Source organism: Triticum urartu, chromosome 3, assembly GCF_003073215.2.
Source record: "Triticum urartu cultivar G1812 chromosome 3, Tu2.1, whole genome shotgun sequence".
Classification (NCBI taxonomy): Eukaryota; Viridiplantae; Streptophyta; class Magnoliopsida; order Poales; family Poaceae; genus Triticum; species Triticum urartu.
Window position 1 is genome coordinate 76,983,448 of NC_053024.1, and position 19,844 is coordinate 77,003,291.

Consider the following 19,844-nt stretch of genomic DNA (forward strand, 5'->3'; position numbering starts at 1 on the left):
GTGGCGGTCGGGGACGAGCGATGGTATTTTCCTACCAATCTATCCCCCTAGGAGCATGCGCATAGTACTTTGTTTCAATAACTAATAAATTTTTGCAATAAGTATATGAGTTCTTTATGACTAATGTTTAGTCCATGGACTATACGCACTCTCACCCTTCCACCATTGATATGCTCTCTAGTACCGCGCAACTTTCGCCGGTACCATAAACCCACCATATACCTTCCTCAAAACAGCCACCATACCTACCTATTATGGCATTTCCATAGCCATTCCGAGATATATTGCCATGCAACTTTCCACCGTTCCGTTATTATGACACGCTTCATCATTGTCATATTGCTTCGCATGATCATGTAGTTGACATCGTATTTGTGGCAAAGCCACCATTCATAATTCTTTCATACATGTCACTCATGAGTCATTATCCCGGTACACCGCCGGAGGCATTCACATAGAGTCATATTTTGTTCTAAGAATTGAGTTGTAAGTAAATAAAGTGTGATGATCATCATTATTAGAGCATTGTCCCAAGTGAGGAAAGGATGATGGAGACGATGATTCCCCCACAAGTCGGGATGAGACTCCGGACGAAAAAAAGAGGCCATAAAAAGAGAAAAGAAGGACCAAATAAAAAAAGAGAAACATAGAGAAGGGACAATGTTACTATCCTTTTTCCACACTTGTGCTTCAAAGTAGCACCATGATCTTCATGATAGAGAGTCTCATATGTTATCACTTTCATATACTAGTGGGAATTTTACATTATAGAACTTGGCTTGTATATTCCAATGATGGGCTTCCTCAAATGCCCTAGGTCTTCGTGAGCGAGCAAGTTGGATGCACACCCACTTAGTTTCTTTTTGAGCTTTCATACACTTATAGCTCTAGTGCATCAGTTGCATGGCAATCCCTACTCACTCACATTGATATCTATTGATGGGCATCTCCATAGCCCATTGATATGCCTAGTTGATGTGAGACTATCTTCTCCTTTTTGTCTTCTCCACAACCACCATTCTATTCCACATATAGTGCTATGTCCATGGCTCACGCTCATGTATTGCGTGAAGATTGAAAAAGTTTGAGAACATCAAAAGTATGAAACAATTGCTTGGCTTGTCATCAGGGTGGTGCATGATTTAAATACTTTGTGTGGTGAAGATAGAGCATAGCCAAACTACATGATTTTGTAGGGATAACTTTCTTTGGCCATGTTATTTTGAGAAGACATAATTGCTTAGTTAGTATGCTTGAAGTATTATTATTGTTATGTCAACATTAAACTTTTGTCTTGAATCTTTCGGATCTGAATATACATGCCACAATAAAGAAAAATGCATTGAAGATTATGCTAGGTAGCATTCCACATCAAAAATTCTGTTTTTATCATTTACCTACTCGGGGACGAGCACGAATTAAGCTTGGGGATGCTTGATATGTCTCCAACGTATCTATAATTTTTGATTTTTCCATGCTATTATATTATCTGTTTTGGATGTTAATGGGCTTTATTTTACACTTTTATATTATTTTTGGGACTAACCTACTAACCCAAGGCCCAGTGCAAATTGTTGTTTTTTGCCTATTTCAGTGTTTCGTAGAAAAGGAATATCAAACGGAATCCAAACAGAATGAAACCTTCGGGAGAGTTATTTTTGGAACAAACATGATCCAGAGGACTTGGAGTGGACGTCAAGCAATCAACAAGGAGTTCACGAGGCAGGGGGCGCGCCTACCCCCTGGGCGTGCCCTCCCCCCTCGTGGCTCAACCGACCAACTTCTTCCTCTTATATATACTCATATACCCTGAAAACATCCAGGAGCACCACGAAACCCTATTTCCACCACCGTAACCATCTGTACCCAAGAGATCCCATCTTAGGGCCTTTTCCGGAGCTCCGCCGGAGGGGGCATCGACCGCGGAGGGCCTCTACATCAACTCCGTGCCCCCTCCGATGATGTGTGAGTAGTTTACTTCAGACCTTTGGGTCCATAGTTATTAGCTAGATGTCTTCTTCTCTCTCTTTGAATCTCAATACAAAGTTCTCCTCGATCTTCTTGGAGATCTATTCGATGTAACTCTTTTTGCGGTGTGTTTGTCGAGATCCGATGAATTGTGGGTTTATGATCAAGTCTATCTATGAACAATACTTGATTCTTCTCTGAAATCTTTTATGTATGATTGGTTATCTTTGCAAGTCTCTTCGAATTATCAGTTTGGTTTGGCCTACTGGATTGATCTTTCTTGCAATGGGAGAAGTGCTTAGCTTTGGGTTAAATCTTGCGGTGCTCGATCCCAGTGACAGAAAGGGAAACGACATGTATTGTATTGTTGCCATCGAGGATAGAAAGATGGGGTTTATATCATATTGCTTGAGCTTATCCCTCTACATCATGTGATCTTACCTAATGCGTTACTCTGTTCTTATGAAGTTAATACTCTAGATGCATGCTGGATAGCGGTCGATGTGTGGAGTAATAGTAGTAGATGCAGGCAGGAGTCGGTCTACTTGTCACAGACGTGATGCCTATATACATGATCATGCCATATATTCTCATAATTATTCGCTTCTCTATCAATTGCTCGACAATAATTTGTTCACCCGCCATAATACTTCTACTATCTTGAGAGAAGCCACTAGTGAAACCTATGACCCCCAGGTCTATTCTCCATTATATTAATCTTCCGTTAACAAGATATTTCTATTGCCTTTTATTTTGCAATCTTTACATTTAATCTTTATCAAAAAAATACCAAAAATATTATGTTATCATCTCTATCAGATCTCACTCTCGTAAGTGACCGTGAGGGGATTGACAACCCCTTTATCGCGTTGGTTGCGAGGTTCTTATTTGTTTTTGTAGGTACGAGGGACTTGCGTGTGGCCTCCTACTGGATTGATACCTTGGTTCTCAAACACTGAGGGAAATACTTACGCTACTTTGCTGCATCGCTCTTTCCTCTTCAAGGGAAAACCAACGCAGTGCTCAAGAGGTAGCAGTTACACCGCTGCATAGAGGGGGGAAGAGTTGGTGATGATGGCGGTGAAGTTGTTGGTGTAGATCGTTGTCGCGATGATGGCCCCGGCGGTGTTCCGGCGCCACCGGGAGAGAGGGGGAGAGTGCCCCCCTTCTTCTTCTTCTTCCTTGACCTTCCCCCTAGATGGGATAAGGGTTTCCCCTCTGGTCCATGGCCTCCATGGCGGCCGAGGGGCGAGAGACCCTCCGAGATTGGATCTCTCTCTCTCTCTCTCTTTGTGTGTGTGTGTGTGTTTCCTTCTGTTTCTACGCTCCCCGGTTCTGCCCTTTCACCGTTTATTAAATTCCCAGAGATCCGTAACTCTGATTGGGCTGAAATTTTGACACGAATTTTATCCGGATATTGGCTTTCTTGCGGCGAAATAAGGGCACCAACCGCCTTACAGAGTGGCCACGAGGGCCCATAGCGTGCCCTACCCCCTGGGCGCGCCCCTCACCCTCGTGGGCCCCTCGGGCATCGTCTCGCGTTGATTCCACTTCCCAAAATTCACATATATTCCAAAAAAATCTGTGTAAGTTTTTATCCCGTTTGGACTCCGTTTGATATGGATTTTCTGCGAAACAAAAAACATGCAACAAACAGGAACTGGCACTGGGCAGTGGATCAATATGTTAGTCCCAAAAATAGTATAAAAAGTTTCCAAAAGTATGTAAAAGTTGTAGAATATTGGCATGGAACAATCAGAAATTATAGATACAACGGAGACGTATTAACCACCCCCTCCTCCCCTCCTTTATATACAGGGGCGGGGGCACCCCAAAGGCACATCAATTGTTCTCTTAGCCATGTGCGGTGCCTGTCCGTGTCAAAACCGGCAGATCTCGGGTAGGGGTCCTGAACTGTGCGTCTAGGATCGATGGTAACAGGAGACGGGGGACATGATGTTTACCCAGGTTCGGGCCCTCTCTATGGAGGTAAAACCCTACGTCCTGCTTGATTGATATTGATGAATATGGGTGTTACAAGAGTTGATCTACCACGAGATCGTAATGGCTAAACCCTAGAAGTCTAGCCTATGTGGGTATGGTAATGAGTATATGTGATGTCCTTTCCGGACTATCCCCTTCAGTTTATATAGACACCGAGGGGATCTAGGGTTTACATGGAGTCGGTTACATAAGAAGGAATCTTTGGTCGCTGAGCTTGCCTTCCACGCCAAGTAGAGTCCAATCCGGACACAGTGCATTCTTCGGCTTCATGTCTTCACAGCCCATCAGTCCGGCCCATGGATAATAGGCCGGACGCCCGAGGACCCCTTAGTCCAGGACTCCCTCAGTAGCCCCTGAACCTGACTTCAATGACGAGGAGTCCGACGTGTAGATTTGTCTTCGGCATTGCAAGGCGGGTTCCATCCTTCCGAATTCCAGAATTGTCTTCAGACGAAGTAAGTATATCCTGACCTGTTACGTACACCATACACAACCACAGAGAGAATATAATATTTGCACAAATCTAATCTGTTGACTTCTTTTTTCCAACACGACATCATGTCTGTCTGGTTATAATTTCGAACCATTTTTCTTCTGCCCTCCCACGCTTCGAGACGTGGCTGCTATTGGCACCTCTTGTCGAAACAGAGATCGTGCCCCCTTATTGCGGGATTCTCATCAATGCGGGCATGGGTAACTCAACCGTGCCGTTTATACAGTCCTAGGGAACAGGAAAATCCTAAGGCGAGTGAGGAGGCATTTAATATTTGCTGCCTTTATAAGGGGATAAGGATTCCCTCTTCCTCTCCTCACGCTCTCTCTCTGTCTCCGCCTTTCTGATCTCAAGCTCCAACGCCCAAGTTCTCATCTCCTCTCCACTCAAGCAAACATGTCCGGATCTGGTGGTCAGGGCAAGTGGATGGTCTCCTCCGTCAAGGAGGAGGACATTACTAAGCTCCGGGCGGCCGGATATTTGGCGAAAGAGATCGTCCATTGCCTGCCAACCGAGGGACAAGTCGTCCCCACGTCGGAGCCCACAGAGAGGGTAGTATTCATCCTCCATTTCTTCCGCGGGCTAGGGTTTCCACTCCACCCTTTCGTCTGCGGGCTGATGTAATACTACGGGATAGCTTTCCATGATCTATCCCTGAATTCTTTCCTCAACATCTCGGCGTTTATCATCGTGTGCGAGGCCTTCCTCCGCATCCATCCCCACTTCGGGCTATGGCTGAAAATCTTCAACGTGAAGCTGAAGGTGGTGGAGGGACAGGATGCGCAGTGCGGAGGGGCCATGGGGAGCAAGCTATCCATTGTTTCATGGCCCAAAGGCACCTTTGTGGAGATAGTAAAGGAGTGGCAGAAGCAGTGGTTCTATATTACAGAACCTCACGGCACCACCTGGGCCGCAGCTGCTGAATGCTCCAGCGCTCCCATGCGACTCACCTCCTGGGTCGAGAAGAGTCCAGACTGGTGTGCACCTGACAAGCTGATAGCGCTGCAGACGCGCGTTCAAAGCATGGTGACCAAGGACATCAAGCTCGTTGACGTTATCCAGGTGATGCTAATCCGCCAGATTCTTCCGTGTCAGCCCCGCAGCCGCCCTTTATGGGAATTCAATTCAAAGAAGCACCAGACACTGAAAAGGCTCTTCGATACTTCTCACGAAGGGGTCTGGAAGTTGCTCTTTAAGGGCAACGAGAAGCCACCGACCATGGACTCAGACCGATCACAATTGTAACTGCCCCGCCAGCGAGGTATGTTACTTTTGATGTACTCCCAACTTAAATGTTTCGAGGATGATGTCTGATATTTTAGTATTGCTTCCTCAGGACTGGGTGGAGAGGGCGAAGCGGATCCAGTGTCTGGCTCCGTTGCCCGAAGAACCAGTCATCCCGCGCCTGGCGAGGATGCTGGTGCCGGCGCCATATACAGCGCCAGAGAAGAAGGCCAAGGGGAAGACCAAGGGGGCCAAGAGTGGCCCCCGTCGCAAGGGCACTTCGGACGCGACGTCCGAAGACGACGAGGCCCATTCTTCTACCCCTGAGGAAAATGACGAGTAAGAGGAGGAGGAGGAGGGAAACAACCCTCCTCCCGAGGAGAGGAAGAAGAAGAGGGTGGCCTCGGCACATCTGGAGGTGAAAGCGTCCAAAAAGGGGAAGGGCACCCTAGCGGTCAACACTGCGTGGGACGCTGACAGTAGTCCGAAACGTCACCCCCGTACTAGGCCCCAGGCCGCTTCGTAAGTGACATGGCTTATTCATGCGCATATCGGCCCTTTCTTTTTATTATTCTAACATGGTTAATCCACACTATTGCAGTCCGGCCCGTGACCTTATCCAGCGATCCTCATCTGGAGGTTCGTTGGCTCCGTCGAAGATGGCGAGCATGTCGCCACCGCCTGCTTACTCCCGCGGGGCCAGGGACGACACCGAAGTGTTATCCCGGAGGACCACGCCGAGGGGAGGAGCCCAGGACGTTGTCCGGGAGGCACCACAAGGCGGGACCTCCACTGCCGGACACACGGGGGAGTCAGTCCCCAAGGAGACTGGAAAAGAGGGCCGTATCCAGTTCGGCCTTCAGCCGAATATGATTCCGGAGACCAATATGGCTCCGGAGTCGGGCGAGCAGCCCCCTTTGAAGGAGGGGGTGCGTCGCCTCCACCGGTGGCTCCTGTCCATCCAGGAGCGCCAGATGACCTGATGGGGGCGCTACGAAGCGCCTTCGTCGTCGACGAGCACCGTATCCTTATGGGTGCGGTGATTGAGAAGGTTCAATCCGCTCCGCGGACTGAATGAAGCCTGCAGCAGCCTGTTAACAGGTTTTGAGGTAAGAAAGAGAAAAACCCCGTATAGTCCGTAGCCCCTGGGACGCTGTCCGGTGTTTGGCGAGTATGACCGGACAGGGGATCAATCCTTAATTATAAGAGGCTGACTGAATATGTATTGATAAGCAAGCGTCCCAGTTGGCCGCGACCTCGCATGCTGCCGAGGTCTCTAAGCTGAAGCGGAGGCTGGAGCGGACCGAGAACGAGCTCGACGAGGTTAAGGTTCGGCTCTAGGAGAAGCAAGGTGAGGAACGACTTGCTATATGTTCCGGAAAGGATAAGCGCTGTATATTGACAGCGGTATTGTGATATGTGCAGAAGCTGTGACCGAGGTCGAGGCCCTAAGGAAGGCCCTGGGCGAGGCCGAGGAGCAGGCTGTCCAGCAGGAGGCCGCTCGTAAGAAGCTAAATGCCCGGGTCAAAGAAGTCCACCAGGAGCTCCAGGATGCGGTGAAAAAATGCAAGGCCTTGGAGCATGATGTGTCAGTTCAAGGGACCGAACTCGCCAAGGCTCGTCAGGGCGCGGAGACCGCACGGAATGAGGCCGAGGCCGCCCTCCAGGAGATCCAGGAGGCCAAGAAGATCACGGCGGGTAAGGCATTTAAGATGCAAAGCCAGTATGCGGAGAAGCAGTACCTTTTACTAACCCGGGTTCGGAGTTCCCCAGGTGCTTTTGCGGATTTGCCACGCAGTGTATCAGACGCTGTGGAGTTCTATCAAGCCGAAGGAGGGGGATCTTCAGAGAGGCTCTTCTGGTCGCAGTATGCGGCGCCACTGCATCCCGTATCCTTCACCGATCAGCTGAAGCAGCTGGTGGAGCTGCATGGGGTGGCCGAACTAGCCATTAAGGATTTGATAATCCAGCTGTGGCCAGCCGAAGCTATGCCTAGTAGCTACTTCAGACTCGTGAGGCGGATGGTGAACGCCTGTCCTCGGCTGGACGTTATCAAGCGCTCCGTTTGTATTGAAGGTGCCCGTATGGCTTTCGCTCGCTGCAAGATGTGGTGGGCGAAGATGAACGATGTTGAAGTTGCCAGCGGGCCGCCGGAGGGCAAGGAGCACTGCACACCCGAGCGATATTTCGAGTATGTCGTAGAAGGGTCTTGACTTGTGGCAGCGCAATGCTCGCGGGACATTGTATTTGAATAAATGTATTCATGTTGCCTTTGTATCATGTGAACAAAGCCAGTTTTTGTGAAGTAATTTTATTATGCTTTGAATTGTTTCCTCCTGTGCGGCCGTGTTGTGTGTAATCTGAGGGTTGGCCAGTCGTCGGCTTCTGCCCTCACGTAGATAGTACAGAGGTGTTCGGGATGGAATCTAAACAATCTTGATCCAATTACATGGTCGTTTGAAGGAGTTGTTTAGCGCAACGAACAAGGCAATCATACTTTATGGCTTTAACGCCCTCACTTAGCCATAGGATTTTTACAATAAAGCATGGGCGTAGCCCCTGGTTTAAGCCAGAGTACTGTTAGCATATGATCGGGAAGTGCCGATCTCTCGCGTAATGCGGAAAAATCTCCAACGATTTGTAACCCTCGAGTAGCTGACCGGCTCTCGCCGCATCATGACAGTCAGTTTTCGGCTTTCTCTACTGAGGTGCTCGTCTGGTCAAAGCCAGGGCACAATCGCAGTAGTTCTCCCTTTACTACCCTAGACGATGGAGCGGAACGTAGGGTAGCAAGCACAGGAGCCGGGCAACCCAACTATTGAGCAAAGACATGATTCGGAGCCAATGCATATAATGCTAAATTCAGGGTGCCGAACTTATATAAGAAGTGTTCGGACTGTGATGCCCTATTGTGGGGCGACAGGTAGCCCCTGGCGAATATTAAACGTAAAAGAGTGTCGATGCAGCAAATAAGCAGATTGAGATAAAAACGAAGTAAGAAGCGAAAACCACAGGAACTGGGCCACGGACCATTTTTATTATAACTGGATGGGTACGTCAAGGCGTATCTTGTACAGATGGTGCGAGAAGTATCCGGCCATTTAACATGCCGGCCTCAATAGGGTGCAGCGTGCGGGTCCTGAGAAATAAGTATGAATATCGTCAAGAAGAACGTATAAAGGTTACCCTACACACCTGTGTTACTTGCCTCCGTTGTATTTCATTCCTTCTAAAGGACTTGACATCAGGCCTGCGGAAAAAGGGTGCCTGAAACAAGAAGAAGAAGTAAAAGTATGTGTGTCCGGGATCGGTCCGGCCGAATTGTAGACCCCGGGTTATCTCGTGCCTCCGTCGATGTCCATGGAATTTTGAGTGCGTAATTGTGTACGCGTGGTATGAATGCCACTACCTCATTGGGGTTGGGACGGAGGCCGAATTGCTAGTCGAGCTCTTGACGAGCCGCGTTGTCCTGTTGCAGTGTAGTACGGACCCTCTTGATGGTGTCTAGGGGCTCGGCAGCTGGATTAGAATGCTGCTTGAGAAGGCCGCTCTGTGCTTCAGCTGCTAGGGCGGTGGTCTGCTCCTCTGTTCGGAGGGAGCGTTCCGTATTGCCATTGACTGTTATGACGCCGTGTGGACCGGGCATCTTGAGCTTGAGATAAGCATAGTGTTGCACTGCGTTAAATCTAGCAAACGTGGTTTGTCCGAGCAGTGCGTGGTAGCCGCTGCGGAAGGGGACGATATCGAAGATTAACTCTTCGCTTCAGAAGTTGTCCGGAGAACCGAAGACCACCTCCAGCGTGATTGAGCCCATACAGCGGGCCTCTACACCTAGTATGACTCCTTTAAAGGTAGTCTTTGTGGGTTTGATTCGTGAGGGATTAATGCCCATCTTCCGTACTGTATCCTGGTACAGCAGGTTGAGGCTGCTTCCACCATCCATCAGGTTCTCTTGTTAGGTGGGATCCATCGATGATAGGGTCAAGGACCAGTGCGGCCGAACCGCCATGGCGGATACTGGTTAGATGATCTCGTCGATCGAAGGTGATTGGAAATGATGACCATGGGTTGAACTTTGGGGCGACTGGCTCTACCGCGTAGACGCCCCTGAGTGCTCATTTGCGCTCCTTTCTGGGGATGTGCGTGGCGTATATCATGTTCACCATTTTGACTTGGGGGGGGGGGATTTCTTCTGTCCCCCGGTGTTCGGCTGCCGGGGCTCTTCATCCTCGTACTCACTTTGTGATCCCTTTTCTTTGTTTTCGGCATTTAACTTGCCAGCCTGCTTGAAGACCCAACAATCCCTGTTGGTATGATTGGCTTGCTTATCCGGGGTGCCATGAATTTCGCACGGACGGTCGAGTATGCGGTCCAGGCTGGAAGGTCCTTCGTTGTTTCTTTTGTAGGGTTTCTTCCGTTGGCCGGACTTGGAGCCACTGAATCCGGCGTTGACTCTGGTGTCCTCGGTGTTGTCGCCATTGCTTCTGCGTTTGTGTCTATTGCGCCGGAGTTTGCCGGTGCTGTTCTTGGCCTCTGTAGGGCCTGCCTCGCTGACTGTGTTTTTGCTATGAGCTAGCCAGCTGTCCTCGCCTGCGCAAAAGCGGGTCATGAGTGCCGTAAGGGCTACCATTGACTTCGGCTTTTCTTGTCCGAGATGGCGTGCTAGCCATTCGTCACGGATGCTGTGTTTGAAGGCTACTAGGGCCTCGGCGTCCGAACAGTCGACGATCTGGTTCTTTTTGGTTAGGAACCTAGTCCAGAATTTTCTGGCCGATTCTCCGGGTTGTTGAACTATGTGGCTTAGGTCAATGGCATCTGGTGGACGGACATAAGTTCCTTCGAAGTTGTCGAGGAAAGCCTCTTCCAAGTCCTCCCAGCTGCCGATTGAGTTCTCAGGCAGGCTATTTAAACAGTGTCGAGCTGGTCCTTTGAGTTTTAATGGAAGGTATTTGATGGCGTGGAGGTCGTCTCCTCGGGCCATGTGGATGTGGAGAATGAATTCCTCGATCCATACTGCAGGATCGGTTGTGCTGTTGTATGATTCGATATTGACGGGCTTGAACCCCTCGGGGAATTCATGATCCAATACTTCATCTATGAAGCAGAGTGGGTGTGGGACGCCTCTATATCGGGCCGCATCATGCCGGAGCTCAGAAGGAGTGATGTCTACTACACAACCTTCTTCTAGTAGACGTTGTTGGGCCTCCAAGTGTAGGGGTTTGTAGGACAGTAGCAAATTTCCCTCAAGTGGATGACCTAAGGTTTATCAATCCGTGGGAGGCGTAGGATGAAGATGGTCTCTCTCAAGCAACCCTGCAACCAGATAACAAAGAGTCTCTTGTGTCCCCAACACACCCAAAACAATGGTAAATTGTATAGGTGCACTAGTTTGGCGAAGAGATGGTGATACAAGTGGTATATGGATGGTAGATAAATGTTTTTGTAATCTGAAAATATAAAAACAGCAAGGTAACTAATGATAAAAGAGAGCGTAAACGGTATTGCAATGTGTTGAAACAAGGCCTAGGGTTCATACTTTCACTAGTGAAAGTTCTCTCAATAATAATAACATAATTGGATCACATAACTATCCCTCAACATGCAACAAAGAGTCACTCCAAAGTCACTAATAGCGGAGAACAAACGAAGAGATTATGGCAGGGTACGAAACCACCTCAAAGTTATTCTTTCCAATCAATCCGTTGGGCCATTCCTATAAGTGTCACAAACAGCCCTAGAGTTCGTACTAGAATAACACCTTAAGACACAAATCAACCAAAACCCTAATGTCACCTAATGCATATAAAACATCCAAGGTTGATAATATAATAGCATGGAACAATCAAATATTATAGATACGTTGGAGACGTATCAGCATCCGCAAGCTTAATTCCCGCTCGTCCTCGAGTAGGTAAATGATAAAAACAGAATTTTTGATGTGGAATGCTACCTAACATATTTCTCTAAGTAATTTTTATTTTGGCATGAATGTTCAGATCCATAAGATTCAAGACAAAAGTTTAATATTGACATGAAAACAATAATACTTCAAGCATACTAACTAAGCAATTATGTCTCTTCAAAATAACATGGCCTAAGAAAGTTATCCCTACAAAATCATATAGTCTGGCTATGCTCCATCTTCACCACACAACGCATTCAAATCATGCACAACCCCGATGACAAGCCAAGCAATTGTTTCATACTTTTGATGTTCTCAAACTTTTTCAATCTTCACGCAATATATGAGCGTGAGCCATGGATATAGGACTATAGGTGGAATAGAATGGTGGTTGTGGAGAAAAAAAAGGAGAAGATAGTCTCACATCAACTAGGCGTATCAACGGGCTATGGAGATGCCCATCAATAGATATCAATGTGAGTGAGTAGGGATTGCCATGCAACGGATGCACTAGAGCTATAAGTGTATGAAAGCTCAAAAAGAAACTAAGTGGGTGTGCATCCAACTCGCTTGCTCAAGAAGACCTAGGGCATTTTGAGGAAGCCCATCATTGGAATATACAAGCCAAGTTCTATAATGAAATATTCCCACTAGTATATGAAAGTGACAACATAGGAGACTCTCTATCATGAAGATCATGGTGCTACTTTGAAGCACAAGTGTGGTAAAAGGATAGTAGCATTGCCCCTTCTCTCTTTTTCTCTCATTTTTTTATTTTTTTATTTGGGCCTTCTATTTTTTATGGCCTCTTTTCTCTTTTTTTTATTTGGGCTTCTTTGGCCTCTTTTATTTATTTATTTATTTATTTTCGTCCAGAGTCTCATCCTGACTTGTGGGGGAATCATAGTCTCCATCATCCTTTCCTCACTAGGACAATGCTCTAATAATGAAGATCATCACACTTTTATTTACTTACAACTCAAGAATTACAACTCGATTCTTAGAACAAGATATGACTCTATATGAATGCCTCCGGCGGTGTACCGGGATGTGCAATGACTCATGAGTGACATGTATGAAAGAATTATGAACGGTGGCTTTGCCACAAATATAATGTCAACTACATGATCATGCATAGCAATATGACAATGATGGAGCGTGTCATAATAAACAGAACGGTGGAAAGTTGCATGGCAATATATCTCAGAATGGCTATGGAAATGCCATAATAGGTAGATATGGTGGCTGTTTTGAGGAAGGTATATGGTGGGTTTATGATACCGGCGAAAGTTGCAGGGTACTAGAGAGGCTAGCAATGGTGGAAGGATGAGAGTGTGTATAATCCATGGACTCAACATTAGTCATAAAGAACTCACATACTTATTGCAAAAATTTATTAGTTATCGAAACAAAGTACTACACGCATGCTCCTAGGGGATAGATTGGTAGGAAAAGACCATCGCTCGTCCCCGACCGCCACTCATAAGGAAGGCAATCAATAAATAAATCATGCTCCGACTTCATCACATAACGGTTCACCATACATGCATGCTACGGGAATCACAAACTTCAACACAAGTATTTCTCAAATTCACAACTACTCAACTAGCATGACTCTAATATCACCATCTCCATATCTCAAAACAATCATCAAGTATCAAACTTCTCATAGTATTCAATGCACTTTATATGAAAGTTTTTATTATATCCCTCTTGGATGCCCATCATATTAAGACTAAATTCATAACCAAAGAAAATTACCATGCTGTTTAGGAATCTCAAAATAATATAAGTGACACACGAGAGTTCATCAATTTCTATAAAATAAAACCACCACCGTGCTCTAAAAAGATGTAAGTGAAGCACTAGAGCAACAACAAACTACTCTGAAAGATATAAGTGAAGATCAATGAGTAGTCGAATAATTATGCAACTATATGAAGACTCTCTAACATTTAAGAATTTCAGATCTTGGTATTTTATTCAAGCATAAAGCAAAAAAAAAGAAAATAAATTGATGCTCCAAGCAAAACACATATCATGTGGTGAATAAAAATATAGCTCCAAGTAAAGTTACCGATGAACGAAGACGAAAGAGGGGATGCCTTCCGGGGCATCCCCAAGCTTAGACTCTTGGTTGTCCTTGAATATTACCTTGTGGTTCCTTGGGCATCCCCAAGCTTAGGCTCTTGCCACTCCTTATTCCATAGTCCATCGAATCTTTACCCAAAACTTGAAAACTTCACAATACAAAACTTAACAGAAAACTCGTAAGCTCCATTAGTATAAGAAAGCAAATCACCATCATAAGGTACTGTAATGAACTCATTCTAAATTCATATTGGTGTAATATCTACTGTATTCCAACTTCTCTATGGTTCACACCCTCCGATACTACCCATAGATTCATCAAAATAAGCAAACAACACATAGAAAACAGAATCTGTCAAAAACAGAACAGTCTGTAGTAATCTGGATCAAACATATACTTCTGGAACCCCAAAAATTCTAAAATAAATTTATGTACGTGAGTAATTTATATATTAATCATCTTAAAAAAGAATTAACTAAATAGCACTCTCCAATAAAAACTGGCAGCAATTCTCGTGAGCGCTAAAGTTTCTGTTTTTTTATAGCATGATCAACAAGACTTTCCCCAAGTCTTCCCAACGGTTCTACTTGGCACAAACACTAATTAAAACATAAAAACTTAATCATAATAGAGGCTAGATAAATTATTTATTACTAACCAGGAGCAAAAATCAAGGAATAAAAATAAAATTGGGTTGCCTCCCAACAAGCGCTATCGTTTAATGCCCCTAGCTAGGCATGATGATTTCAACGATGCTCAGATAAAAGGTAAGAATTGTAACATAAAGAGAGCATCATGAAGAATACTAATAGCACATTTAAGTCTAACCCACTTCCTATGCATAGGGATTTTGTGAGCAAACAACTTGTGGGAACAAGAATCAACTTGCATAGAAAGGTAAAACAAGCATAACTTCAAAACTTTAAGCACATAGAGAGGAAACTTGATATTATTGCAATTCCTACAAGAATAAGTTCCTCCCTCATAATAATTTTCAGTAGCATCATGAATGAATTCAACAATATAACCATCACCTAAAGCATTCTTTTCATGATCTACAAGCATAGAAAATTTACTACTCTCCACATAAGCAAAATTCTTCTCATTCGGAATAGTGGGAGCATCATAAGAGACTTGAATACTATAAATTGTTTCCACATTAAAAGAGTAATGTTCAGAAAAAGGGTAATCATAATGATGACAAGTTTTATAAATATAATCATCACTACTTTTTATAGCATATGTATCATCACAATAATTATCATAAGTAGCAACTTTGTTCTCATCATAATCGATTGAAACCTCTTCCAAGATAGTGGAATCATCACTAAATAAAGTCATGACCTCTTCAAATCCACTGGCATCAATATAATCATCATAATTAGAAGGCATGCTATCATCATTATAAATTTTCATATCAAAACTTGGGAGACTAAAAATATCATCTTCATTAAACATAGCTTCCCCAAACTTGGGACAAACATTAATTGCAGCAAATATATTCTCAAAAACATCATCTTCATCAAACATAGCGTCCCCAAGCTTGGGCCTTTTCATATCATAAGCATAATCACTCTCATCGTTAATAGTATGGATAGCACCTATAGTATAGCAATTATCATATTCTTCCAAGCAAGTGCCAAAAAGATTTTCAAGATCATAAGAAGTATCATTATCTTCCACAATTATATTTTCATGAGGCACAACAGTAATAGGAGCAACATTAATTGGGAGAGATATCTTTTTACCTATCTTCCTTTTTCTTTTCTTCTTCTTCACCACATCATGTGTGCGTTCAATCCTCTTTTTGGAGCTCCTTATTAATGAGATTGGTTGAATAGGAGGCTCCTCCTCGTTACCTAATTCATCATAAGAAATAATAGGAGGGTATTGGGAAGTCTCTTCCCTTTCATTAGTATTCTCTTCATCTTCTATTTGTTTTCTTTTCTTTATGTAATTGGCAATATAAGGGTTTTCAATGCAATTCACCGCACAATACATATAAATTTCTTCTAGATCAAAACCAAGAAGTTTATAACAGGCAAATTCTGGAAGATGCCTAGTTATATGTTTCATTTCTTCGCAACCCATAAGCAAACTAAGTTCATTATAATGTGCAAGGGAAATCAACTCACCACAATTTTTGGACACGGTTAGATCATGAAACAATTTGCATCGGATAGCTAAATGACCACTTTCATTGCAAAGTCCACAAGTACGGCCAAGAAAATTTAAATCTTCAGCGCAAACATCTAGCCTTTCTTGCAACAGTTTAGTTTCTAAGTACTAATGCCTCTTGCAAAATCTATCTTCCCTAATTGGTGTGTACTTGCAAACCCAATGCACTCCACAAAAATTGACATGTTTATAGGAGACATTTTCATCATAACTAGTGCAATCATCATTAGTACTATGGATATTCAAGGAGTTCGTACTAACAACATTGCAATCATGCTCATTATTCAAAGATTTAGTGCCAAACATTTTAATGCATTCTTCTTCTAGCATTTGAGCACAATTTTCCTTTCCATCATACTCACGAAAGATATTAAAAGATGAAGCGTATGAGGCAAACTTAATTCCATATTTTTTTGTAGTTTTATTTTATAAACTAAACTAGTGATAAAACAAGAAACTAAAAGATTCGATTGCAAGATCTAAAGATATACCTTCAAGCACTCACCTCCCCGGCAACGGCGCCAGAAAAGAGCTCGATGTCTACTACACAACCTTCTTCTTGTAGACGTTGTTGGGCCTCCAAGTGTAGAGGTTTGTAGGACAGTAGAAAATTTCCCTCAAGTGGATGACCTAAGGTTTATCAATCCGTGGGAGGCGTAGGATGAAGATGGTCTCTCTCAAGCAACCCTGCAACCAAATAACAAAGAGTCTCTTGTGTCCCCAACACACCCAATACAATGGTAAATTGCATAGGTGCACTAGTTCGGCGAAGAGATGGTGATACAAGTGGTATATGGATGGTAGATAACTGTTTTTGTAATCTGAAAAATATAAAAACAGCAAGGTAATTAATGATAAAAGTGAGCGTAAACGGTATTGCAATGTGTTGAAACAAGGCCTAGGGTTCATACTTTCACTAGTGCAAGTTCTCTAAAAAATAATAACATAATTGGATCACATAACTATCCCTCAACATGCAACAAAGAGTCACTCCAAAGTCACTAATAGCGGAGAACAAACGAAGAGATTATGGTAGGGTACGAAACCACCTCAAAGTTATTCTTTCCAATCAATCCGTTGGGCTATTCCTATAAGTGTCACAAACAGCCCTAGAGTTCGTACAAGAATAACACCTTAAGACACAAATCAACCAAAACCCTAATATCACCTAGATACTCCAATGTCACCTCAAGCATCCGTGGGTATGATTATACGATATGCATCACACAATCTCAGATTCATCTATTCAACCAACACATAGAACCTCAAAGAGTGCCCCAAAGTTTCTACCGGAGAATCACGACAAAAACATGTGCCAACCCCTATGCATAGGTTCATGAGCGGAACCCGCAAGTTGATCACCAAAACATACATCAAGTGAATCACATGATATCCCATTGTCACCACAGATACGCACGGCAAGACATACATCAAGTGTTCTCAAATCTTTAAAGACTCAATCCGATAAGATAAATTCAAAGGGGAAACTCAATCCATTACAAGAGAGTAGAGGGGAGAAGAAACATAAGATCCAACTATAATAGCAAAGCTCGCGATACATCAAGATCGTGCCAAATCAAGAACACGAGAGAGAGAGATCAAATACATAGCTACTGGTACATACCCTCAACCCCGAGGGAGAACTACTCCCTCCTAGTCATGGAGAGCACTGGGATGATGAAGATGGCCACCGGAGAGGGATTCCCCCTCCGGCAGGGTGCCGGAACGGGTCTAGATTGGCTTTCGGTGGCTACGGAGGCTTCTGGCGGCGGAACTCCCGATCTATTCTGCCTCCCGATCGTTTTAGGGTATATGGATATATATAGGCGAAAGAAATACATCAGGGGAGCCACGAGGGGCCCATGAGGGTGGAGAGCACGCCCAGGGGTTAATGAACCCAATGTCATAGATTTGTGCTTTTCTGCATTCGACGATCTTCAATTGCATAATATAGTGAGGATAATTATATATACACATGCAATGAAAGAGCTGAGCTATTGTGACGCCCCGAGACCTTTGCGTCAGGTGTTTTCCAGTTATTCGCTGTCCTTGCCATGTCATTCGCTTGCGTGTTGCATCTTTGTCATGTCATCATGTGCATTGCATCATCATGTTTTCGAAACTTACATCCGTCCGGGTTTCCCCAGTTTTCTCCGTTGTCCGTTCCGAGTCCAGACACACTTGCACACGCGCGTGGCACGTCCGAAATATTATTTTATAAGTGGCCAGAAAATGTTCTCGGAATGGGTTGAAAGTTGGCATGCAGTGTTCTTATGTTGTAGGTAGGCCGTCTGCCAAGTTTCATCGCATTCGGAGTCCGTTTAACGCCCCAACGGATAACTATAGCGACAATATAGCCGGTCTAGCGTCGGACGTTTTCGGTCTCCGGAAACAGTCATCGGGTCTCTCTCTCTTCTCTTCTCTCAGCGCGAGCCCTTCTGCACAGCCCACAAGTTCCAACCGACCCCTCGCGTGCATGTCCGAAACTTCCCCGGACGCGACCCGGACAGTCGTCACCGTTGGATCCGGATCATCCCCAAACGTCTACAAAACGTCTCCGTTTTGTTAATTGGACTCCCTAGCTATTTATTCGCGATCGTCCAATTGCGATCGGAGGAACGAGGTAGCCCCTAACCTAATCTGTGATATATATATACTCCACTCCTAGTCTTTTTGGACAAACCCTAAAATATAGGGACTTGTCCCGTCAAGCCGCCGCATCCACCTCGGGATCCCTCCGAATCCATTTCCACCAACCGAAGCCGCCTCCTCCTTCCTCGTTTTCCCCATCAAGCCAACCGGCGGCCTCCCTGCGTAGCAGCGCCCCTGGCCCCGGTCCAGCCTCCTCTCGCTCTCGTGCGCGTGCACGCTGTGACGCCCGGGTAATTAGGCTACAGTGATCTCACGTTAATGGTGACACGTCACCTCTGTCACTGTAATTAATCTCGGATTAATTCAAAACCATTTCAAATTTAAATCCTAAATAAGTCAAACGAATTTTTTTTTCAAATATTAAAATAACATGTTCGGTTTGTACTAAATATTACATAGATAATTATGGTGTAGAAGATACAGTTTTATAAAATGCATAAATATTTTAAATTGAATTAAAACAGAAAAGAAAGAAATAATAAAAGAAAACAAAAAAAAACAAAAAAAAACAAACAAACAAAAAAACAAAAGGAGACCCCTTGGCCAATTGGGCCAACAGGCCCAGCTAGCCTCTACCAGCCCAACCGACCGGCCCACCCCGCACCCATAAACCGTTCCCCACTCCCCCCCACTCTCCACCGACACCCCACTCCCCCCACGAAAATATCTCCTCTCTCCCCGATTGGATCGGGAACGGAGGAGGAGGTCGCCGCGACGCCCTCGCTCGACGCCCGACGCCCCCACCGCTGGACCTCGACGGAGGGCGTCTTCACCCTCCTCCTCGCCCCCCTGTTGCCTAGTCCCTACGAATCCCGGTGAGGCCCTCGGCCTCCTCTTCCCCTCGCCCCGCCGCTGCTTGCGTCGCCCGCCCGTGGTGGCCTCATGCGTCGCATGGTCCGCGCCACCGCGCCCTCCCCCCCCCGTGCGCCCCTGTGGCTGTCCCCTGCTCGCCCAACCCCCCCACTCCCGCGCTTGCTGCTGCTTAGGGCCGTAGCCGCGTCCGCCACGGCCAGCGCCGCCTGGTGCTCCCCGCTTGCACTGCGTGCTTCTGCCTCCCCCTTGGCATGCTACCGCCGCCGTCCGATGCCTGCGGCTGTGCTGCTGCTACCTGCGTCGGACCGCGCCGACCCCATCTAAGACCACGCACCCCCGCTCTCCTTCTCCTCCCGTCACCGCTCGCTCTTACCGCGATGGCCCGCCGCGCTACTGGTCTCATCGCTCGTTGCCGCCCGAACGGCCTCCGGTGGCCGCCCGCACATCGCCGCGGCCTCGCCCCGCTGCCTCGCGAGCGGGCTTGACCCCGTACGGGTTGCGCCCGCTGCCCGCCTGCC